The 9649-nt window shown below is 44.0% G+C and overlaps 1 protein-coding gene across 1 annotated transcript in view; it reads right to left on the reverse strand.

Moving 5' to 3' along the window:
* Positions 1-6057, reverse strand: part of sulf2 (sulfatase 2) — a 364375-nt gene extending 358318 nt beyond the window's left edge. The window contains exon 1 of the mRNA XM_008110106.3: positions 5914-6057. The gene's annotated coding sequence lies outside the window, so the exon portion shown is untranslated. The remainder of the gene's footprint in view (positions 1-5913) is intronic.
* Between the last annotated feature and the right edge of the window lie 3592 nt (positions 6058-9649).

Raw genomic sequence — 9649 nt, forward strand, 5'->3', positions numbered from 1 at the left:
CTCCACCAGCAAGAAAAAATAATTTAAACATGAACTACTAGCATTATTCCTATGGTGATTCAAGACAGTACGATTTTAAAAAGCACATATCTCTAAAAATACATTTCAACAAGCTAAACTACCTTAATTTCTAATTACTTGCATGTAGCAGCTTCATGTAGCTACATTGTAGTGAATACTGTGTTTTGTCCCTGATACAAACAAAGGAAAGTGTTTTATTACAAATCAGATACTGAATACACAATGTTTTGGGCAAGCCTAGACATGGTGTGCCTATATCCTAAACAACAACAATAATTCTGCAGTGAGTTATGCCACTGTTTCAATTTCACAGTCAAGTTCCCTATTAATATACAAACAAGATAAGTGTATTCACATTCCATTAGCAACACCTATGTTTCCAAAATTCAACACTTCATCTTTTGCTAGAAAGACAGAGAAAGACTTGCTTTCTGACTCAAAACATGTCTTTTTGTTATGGCTTATGCAGCTATGCAGGATATAACATAGGCCATGTCCTAGGACTGCAGTTCCAGAGATTGGGAATAAATTGATGTGCTTGTATAGTTTTGTATTGCTTTTAATATGAATTAAATGAATGCATGCTTCCTAACATAATATAAAATAGGGCCTAAATACTCTAAAGGTGACAGATTCTGTCTGATCTTGGAAGCTAAAATGGGTCAGCCTTGGTTAGTACCTGGAAAGGCTATATATTCCAGATGTAGGAACCAACAAAATCTCCTCTGTGTCTTCCTTGTCTGAGAACCCCCTATGGAATCCATGGGGTTGATCTTGACAGGCAATTTGGAAGGTACATAAACAGACCCATGGAATGGAATATGGGGTTGGACTAGATAGCCCATGTGGTTTCTTCCAACTTTATTATTCTATGATTCTATGCTTATCTAAACTTTGCAACATGGCATACACACTTTTGTACATTTCAGATAAAATATACACTGGCAGAAATAAAATCAAGTCAAGACTTATATATATGTTATCTTTGATATATACTGCCTAAGAAACTGATATCCTCATGACCTATTATTTATTATTATACAATGGAAATACCTGAGAATCTTATCCTGAAGTCTTTAACTTTTTAAATACAACAACCTTCTTCAACAATTGTCCTTCCCAGATATTTTGGACAACTGTCCTTCAGCTAGCATGGACGATGTCAAAAACATTGTAACTTAGAGCACCAAAATGAGAAAAAGTAATGTACTTTTCACTAGAAATCTAATTTTTTTTGCTTGTTTGGAGGTTCTAGCAGGGGAGCACAGCTATCGTATACCCGGGACCGAAGACTGGAGACCTCGGTACACTCCTTCTATACCTGGGACGTCGTCCTCTTCCACCGAGCGTGCAGCTTCGGGAGCGGTGAGGGAGGAAGGGGACACCCGCCTAGCCAGCCAGATCAGCCAAATCAACCCTGGCGATCAATGGGGTGACAGATGTCACAGCCAGATCGCCCTCACATCACTCCCCCCGGTGTCATCCCCACTCCCTCCCTTGAGACTGCCCCAGAGGATCCTATGGGATTAGTTGAGCTTCAATAGTTACTTGTATGTGGTCTTTAGCCTAGATTTTAGATTGGTAAATAATTCAATTTTATAATAGTTTTTTAAAAAATTTTATTATAATTTTATTATTATTAATGAAGTCTAACATGGATGTATAGAACTGGGTACCCCCGTTACGAGCTGGTCATTGACCGTAATAAAAGTTTACTACTTACTAATTCTTTTTGCCTTTAACATGTTGGAGATAAAAAGGATCAGGGTAGCCTCCATGTATGTATGTATGTATGTATGTATGTGCTGAAGTGAAAGTCATTGTAGGTAACCACATCAATTGCACCAGAGGCCCAGTGTGAAAATAATCTTTTGTTCAAGGATCAGTTCAAACAGACTCAGCATTTCTCATCTTTGTTTTCTGTCAGGTAGATATGCTGTCCAATATATATCTGAAAATCTTCCTAGATTTGAATAGTCTGCAAGGCACCAGATCTACTATATGTACATATTTTGCCTGATGAACATTGGATTCTGGAAACCAGGGTTTGAATCCTTGCTTGGCCAGGGCAATTCACAGCATAATTTTTGAGAAGCCAAACTCTCTCAGCCTTAGAGGAAGGCAAATGTCTCCATAAAGACACTGTTTTTGAAATTTCCCTAGTAGAATATTTTGGTCTTTTTATAGATGTCATGTGTTAGAAACTGATTTAGAAACTATGGATACCTTGTGTTAACAAGTGATTCAGTGGCTTATGTTATTCCCAGATCTTAGGACTCTTAAGTCAGACTCTCTTAAAAAGTAAAGACCGGGCACAGGAGGTATATCTATATTTTTCTCTAGGCTTTTACATTCTAGGATTGCTGGTTTTCTTTCTTATATCAGTAACATAACAAACACAGTGTGAGTCCAGATTAAAATTTCAATTTGACTTCAGAGGGGGTTAAAGGCACTTTTTTGTACTAGAAATTGGAATTTGTAGTGGAATCACAACATGGTGGCCTGTACTTTGGAACAGATGGAAAGAGCAAATTGTTAGGGGATGACCCAACAGAACTGTCATTCATAGTTCTCCATCCATGGCTTCACATCAAACAAAGCATGCAAGACATAGCTTCAGAGTATTTCAGTTTGCAGCACAATTCCTTGGCATGTTCTCCAGCCTCTGCGGCAAAACAAATTCATGCAAGGTATAGCAGTGTACGGAGTCTACCTTATGAAGTAGTGCTTATTCTGGATGGAACACACTATCTACTATCTATGTAAGGAATAATTTATTTTGTAGCAACTCTACACCAGGCCTGCACAACCAGTGGCCCTCCAGATGTTTTGACCTCCAACTCTGAGAAATTCTAGCCAGCTGTTCCAATGGCCAGGAATTATGAAAGCTGAAGTCCAAAATAACTGGAGGGCTGCAGGTTTTGCAGGCCTGCTCTATGCTATATGTTTTCCATACTTAATATACCACAATGAAGTGTTATCATTTTATATATAAATACTCATTTATGTAAATATCCCTGTTAACTTCTTTTTCGTGTCAGGAGCAACTTGAGAAACTGTAAGCTGCTTCTGCTGTGAGAGAATTGACCATCTGCAAGGATGTTGCCCTGGGGATGCTTGGATATTTTTTGATGTTTTTATCATCCTTGTGGGAGGCTTCTCTCATGTCGCCACATGGAGCTGGAGCTGATAGAGGGAGCTCATTTGCGCTCTCCCCAGGTTGCATTTGAACTGGCAACCTTCAGGTCAGCAATCCAACCTTCAAATCAGCAGTCCTGCCAGTACAAGAGTTTAACCCAATGTGTCACCGGGGACTATCCCTGTTAACTACACATAATGAACTCTATGGCACCATGTGCTTAATCTCTTTTCACTTTGCTGTACAAAGCCACATTAGAATACCTGAATGTCTAGGCTCTTAAACTAACAAGATGTCTAGAAAGAAGTTCTCAATTTTGGTCCTCCAAGCATTTTAGGCATCCAGCTACTGTGCATCCTGGGAGCCAAAGTACAAAATATTTGGTGGACTGACGATAAAGATATGTCTGCAATACTCAAGCCAGGTTCAGCATTGGTTTACAGCCCCAACAGTGCTTGATTTCTTTTGATATTTGCTTTTGCTTATTATCTGCATGTTTCCTTTAGAATGTGTGCATCTTGAATGGAAAACTAGACTATATAATTTTAAAAATAGGGAGAAAGACATTATGGTGGTCATCCTGATTACTCCCCAATCTCTAACAATATTTCTGCAAGAACCAATGTCATAAAAGTTCATAAAAGCTGCTTTAAAATGTGCCATTTGATTTGTGATTGTTCCTTCCCACTTCCATGATTTTTTTATGCGTCCAAGGAATGAACATGCAGACATAAACCAAGCCTGGAGATGACAATCAGGCCTGTGCAGACTTTTTTGTCCAAACATGATATGAAGTTCTGATAATACCGCCAATTCTCTTTACTCTTAAGATGTGAATTCATCACCCCTCCCCATGTTAGTACATTCTGCATTTCTATTGTATTTCTCTCTGCTGCATTTAGGCACATGTTTATCTACCTAGTATGCCTGCTATGCAATTGAAGTGGGCAGCAACTCATGAACAAATATGAAATAAATTATTATGGAATAATGGAATAAATTAAAGGTACCACAAGGCAGTTTCTTCCCTTTTTATGACATGATAGAACACATATGACATGATCGCACTGACAAACTAAACTTCTGTCTCCAACAGAATTGTACTAGGCAACCAGCTGGATCTACCATATGCCAAAAACCCAATACCTAAAAGAGCAACAATAAACATAGTCCTGGCATAGATCCATTCAGGAGCCTTTGGGGTTGGCTATCTAGCCTGCCAAATCAAAATAGCTCAATTTCTGTTAGATGAAAGACACTTTTTCCCACTATCAAACCAGACCGCCCCTCAACAAAACACTCAGTGAGTGCTCATAGGGAATATTTGCAGCTTCCTATTGAGTTTCATGGATTTTCTGTGTGGCACACAGAAATGCTGATCCTCCAAATAAGTTTTGGGACTTGGGTACTTTGAATGGAAGAACATAAAGAAAACTATCTTGTGTTGCCAAAGGCATACATGGCTGGAATCACAGGGTTGTTGTGTGTTTTCTGGGGCTGTATGGCCATGTTCCAGAAGCATTCTCTCCTGATGTTTTGCCCACTTCTATGGCAGGCATCCTCTGAGGTTGTGAGGTATACAGTAGAGTCTCACTTATCCAATGTTCTGGATTATCCAATGCATTTTTGTAGTCAATGTCCTCAATACATCGTGATATTTTGGTGCTAAATTCGTAAATACAGTAATTACTACATAGCATTACTGCGTATTGAACTACGTTTTCTGTCAAATTTGTTGTATAACATGATGTTTGGGTGCTTAATTTGTAAAATCATAACCTAATTTGATGTTTAATAGGCTTTTCCTTAATCCCTCCTTATGATCCAACATATTCGCTTATCCAACGTTCTGCCGGCCCGTTTATGTTGGATAAGTGAGACTCTACTGTATTGGTAACTAGGCAAGGGAGGTTTATATATATGAACCAACCTGGACACAGCATATTATTTGAGAACACAGAAATGCTGGACCACTCTAGCTACCAGCATGTCAGACTACACAGAGAAGCCATTGAAATCCATAAGCATGGCTAGATAAGTCTCCAGTGTTGGACCAGAATGGAGACCTGTCTTAGTATCTAGCCCTGGCATGGGCAAACTTGGGTCCTCCAGGTGTTTTGGACTTCAACTCCCACCATTCCTGGCCTCAGGCCCTTTCCTTTTCCCCCTCAGCCGCTTAAGCGGCTGAGGGGGAAAAGGAAGGGGCCTGAGGCCAGGAATGGTGGGAGTTGAAGTCCAAAACACCCGGAGGGCCCAAGTTTGCCCATGCCTGATCTAGTCCATTCCATTCACACAATGGTCCACCAGCTTCTCATTGGAAGATGCCTTTTAGCGGGACCTCAGACCAATCCGGGCATCGCATTCATGGTCCACAGCATCGGGGACCCAGAGGCAGAATTCCTCCTAGATACAAGCCCATACATTCCGGGAGACTTCTCACAAGTCCGCCCTGGAAGGAAAGCCAAAACAAACCCCGGCTTCACTGGGCAGAAGGCGGAGAAGAAGACCTCCGAAAGGGGGGAGGGAGAGAGAGAGAGACGGTCTTTTTCTCCGCCTCCCGCGTTTCGTTCGCTCTCTTTCCTCCTGTCTTTGTGGAACAACACGAGCAATGAGGAGCGGGGCGGGAGTCCATCCCCTGTCGCGAACGGCTCAAGTGCAGAAACAAGGTCAAACTTAGAAAGCAGCAGAGAGAGGGAGACAAGGAGAGAGAGGGTGTGTTGTGTTCCCCCTCCTCTTCAGACCAATGAACTTACCTCGGGAGGAAGAGGAGGAGGAAGAAGAGGCGGCGTGGGGAGCCTTTCCCGCGGGGCTGGGCGGCGCTTGTTTGGCGGATTTCAGTCTCCCCGGAGGGAGAAGGAGGAGGGTCCTGCAGCCAGTGCCGAGCTCCCCTTCCCTCCGCCGCCCGAGGGTCTTCTCCGGCCAGCGCCGACGGAAATGGCCGAGAGAGAGCAGCTGGGGCTCGGCGCCTTCCTTGCTGGGAGCAAAGCCCCGCACAGCCCCCTCCGCCTTCTGGGGAGGAGAACCAACTGTTCAGCAGTGGAACTCTCTGCCCCGGAGTGTGGTGGAGGCGCCTTCCTTAGAGGCTTTTAAGCAGAGGTTGGATGGCCATCTGTCGGGGGTGCTTTGAATGCAATTTCCTGCTTCTTGGCAGGGGGTTGGACGGGATGGCCCATGAGGTCTCTTCCAACTCTACTATTCTATGATTCTATGAGAAGAAACACAAAGGCTGGATGGTGATGCCCCATGGGCAGGAGACAGTCGCACTCCACTTCACCCACTTCCCAACTTTTCTCCTCCTCCGAGTCCTTTCTCATTCCCTTGGCAAGATTTATTCCCAGAGAGATTTTCCTTCCACATGGGGTGCATCAACACCTCCGCCCTCCAGGTGTTTTGGGCTTCCAACTCCCACAATTCCCGATCTACACTGTAGAGTTAACGCAGTTCAGAACCACATTTAACTTCCATGGCTCAGTGCTGTGGAATCCTGTGGATATCCTGTTTGAGTATCAGCCAGCACGCCAACAGCTTAAATCAAGAAATAGTTTTCTAAGATCTACAGAGATTCTCACAGGAACACCTCAGCAAGTTTTTTGTGTGTGTCAGGAGCAACCTGAGTTGCTTCTGGAGTGAGAGAATTGGCCGTCTGCAAGGACGTTGCCCAGGGGACGCCCAGATGTTTTGATGTTTTACCATCCTTGTGGGAGGCTTCTCTCATGTCCCCACACGGAGCTGGAGCTGATAGAGGGAGCTCATCTGCGCTCTCCCCAGGTGGGATTCGAACCTGGCAGCTTTCAGGTCAGCAACCCAACCTTCAAGTCACAAGGCTTTTATCCCCTAGGCCACCCGCAGCTCCTACCTCAGCAAGTGAGAGTCCAATAAAGGGTAAAGGTAAAGGTTTCCCCTGACGTTAAGTCCAGTCATGTCTGACTCTGGGGGTTGGTGCTCATCTCACTTTCTAAGCCGAAGAGCCGGCGTTGTCCATAGACCCCCTCCAAGATCATGTGGCCGGCATGACTGCATGGAGCGCCGTTACCTTCCCGCCGGAGCGGTACCTATTGATCTACTCACATTGGCATGTTTTTGAACTGCTAGGTTGGCAGAAGCTGGGGCTAATAGCAGGCTCTGCTCCCAGGATTTGAACCTGGGACCTTTCAGTATGCAAGTTCAGCAGCTCAGTGCTTTAACACACTTCGCCACCGGGGCTCCTTGAAAAGTGGCAGGCTAAAACCAGGAGTCTCAATCCGTGGCTAACTCCGGATGAGAGAGACCCCCCTGGGCACACAGAAGACTGGGGAGACTTGGAAGGCTGAACAGACTGCGCTTTAGCACCACGAGATGCAGAGCCAACCTTAAGAAATGGGGCCGCAAAGTGGAGTCCACAGCATGCGAGTGTGGAGAAGAGCAAACCACAGACCACCTATTACAATGCAGCTTGAGTCCTGCCACATGCACAGTGGAGGACCTTCTTACAGCAACACCAGAGGCACTCCCAAGTGGCCAGCTACTGGTCAAAGGACATTTAGTATAATGGCAAGTTTTTAAACTTTGTGTTTGCAAATACACCACAACTTGTATCCTCAGTTGGCTTCTGACACGATAAATAAATAAACCTTCTCTCTTCTTGAGCCCCCAATGGCATACTGAGCTGCTGAACTTGCTGACCAAAAAGTCAGCAGTTTGAATCCAGGGAGCGGGATGAGCTCCTGCTGTTAGCCCCAGCTTCTGCTAACCTAGCAGTTCAAAAACATTCAAATGTGAGTAGATCAATAGCTACTGCTCCGGTGGGAAGGTAACGGCGATCCATACAGTCATGCCAGGCACATGACCATGGAGGTGTCTACAGACAACGCTGGCTCTTCGGTTTAGAAATGGAGATGACCACCAACCCCTAGAGTCAGACACGACTAGATGTCATGTCAGGGGAAAACCTTTATCTTTACTTTACCTCAACCTTCTCTGCCAAAAAGTGCTGGTGCCTTACCAAACTACAATTCCCATAACTCTACAGCATTGAACCATGGAAGGAAAAGTGGTGTCACACTGCATTCATTTTACAGTGTAGGTGCACCCCTAGCCTAGTGCTCAAACCGCTAAACTAGTTTTTATATCCACTTGCCAATACTGTCCCATATCACCAGGCTCACCCCACATATATAGCCCCTTTGTGCCTGCAGGACTGCAGATCGGTAGGGAGCAGGGTGAGCTCCCATCTGTCAGCTCCAGCTTCCCAATGCGGCGACATGACTGAAGCCTCCCACAGGATGCTAAAATATCCGGGTGTCCCCTGGGCAATGTCCTTGCAGACGACCAATTCTCTCACACCAGAAGTGACTTGCAGTTTCTCACGTCGCTTCTGACTTGAAACAAAAGCCCACATATTTGTTTTAAAAATCCAAAAAGCAAATTGTGACTTTGCCATTTTACATAGGGGGAAGCATTTTACTACACCTTTGTATATAGTGGGACTTGAGAATCAATGGATTTTGGCATCCACGCAGAGTCCTGAAACCAAACCTCAGCAGATACCAAGGGCTCACGATACTTGGCTTCCCTCCAGACTAAATAGCAGATGTTTGTAAAGTTTTTAGCTTCTTTTTTTTTTTTTGCCAACCGGATAAATGGAGGAGGTGGATGTAAAGTTAGGCCTCTTCTACCCCAGTCCTGGACCAGATTTCCCTCACCTGTGCCCTACTTTGGTTCTAGCAGACTTGGTCGCATACCTAAAGCAAACAAAACAATTTTTTTCCTTGACTCTGGTGTTTAGTGGGTTGCTAGATTTATTTAAGGACAAGACTCCTGTCCTTTAAGTCAGGCATTGGGAAACTTCAACTCTCACAACTCTCACTAAGCGAAAAGGGAAAAAGAAGGGGCCTGAGGCTGTTAGGGATTTTGGGAGTTGAAGTCCAAAACACCCGGAGGGCCTAGGTTTGCCCATGCCTGCCTTAAGGATGTGTCCAGAAGGGAATTTCAGCAGGTGTTGCTTGTGTGAGAACCAGCACCTGTTGACATTCCTTCATCCCTGCAACCATTTAAAGAACAGAAGCTCCTTCTCTTCTTTCACCTTTTGCCTACATGTTTAGTAGTCAAATTATTGTACTGTAGGAGCGCACAATAACCACAACTTTGTCCCTGGCACTGGCAGTAAAAAAAGATACAGTGGTGTGTGTGTGTGTGTGTGTGTGTGTGTGCCTGCCTTGGGAATACACAAGTTGTTTCTTTAGGGTTACATTGTAGGAAACAAAGGTTTTTACCATAACACAAGCTTCCCATATTTTCCCTTCAGAGTTCCATGTAGCAGCTTTCCCAAATGAGCAACAAAAATATTTTTATTATTTTATTATTTGTATTAAGCCCATGTATCCATTTTTCTGTCTTGTGTGTACATTCTCCATTATGATGAACCACAAGGCCGAATTCTTATTCCTCTCAGCAGAAGCTTGGAGCCCATTTCATCAGATGTAATAATACCAGTATTATGTGGGTTATACA

Source organism: Anolis carolinensis, chromosome 4 (assembly GCF_035594765.1).
Source record: "Anolis carolinensis isolate JA03-04 chromosome 4, rAnoCar3.1.pri, whole genome shotgun sequence".
NCBI classification, from domain to species: Eukaryota; Metazoa; Chordata; class Lepidosauria; order Squamata; family Dactyloidae; genus Anolis; species Anolis carolinensis.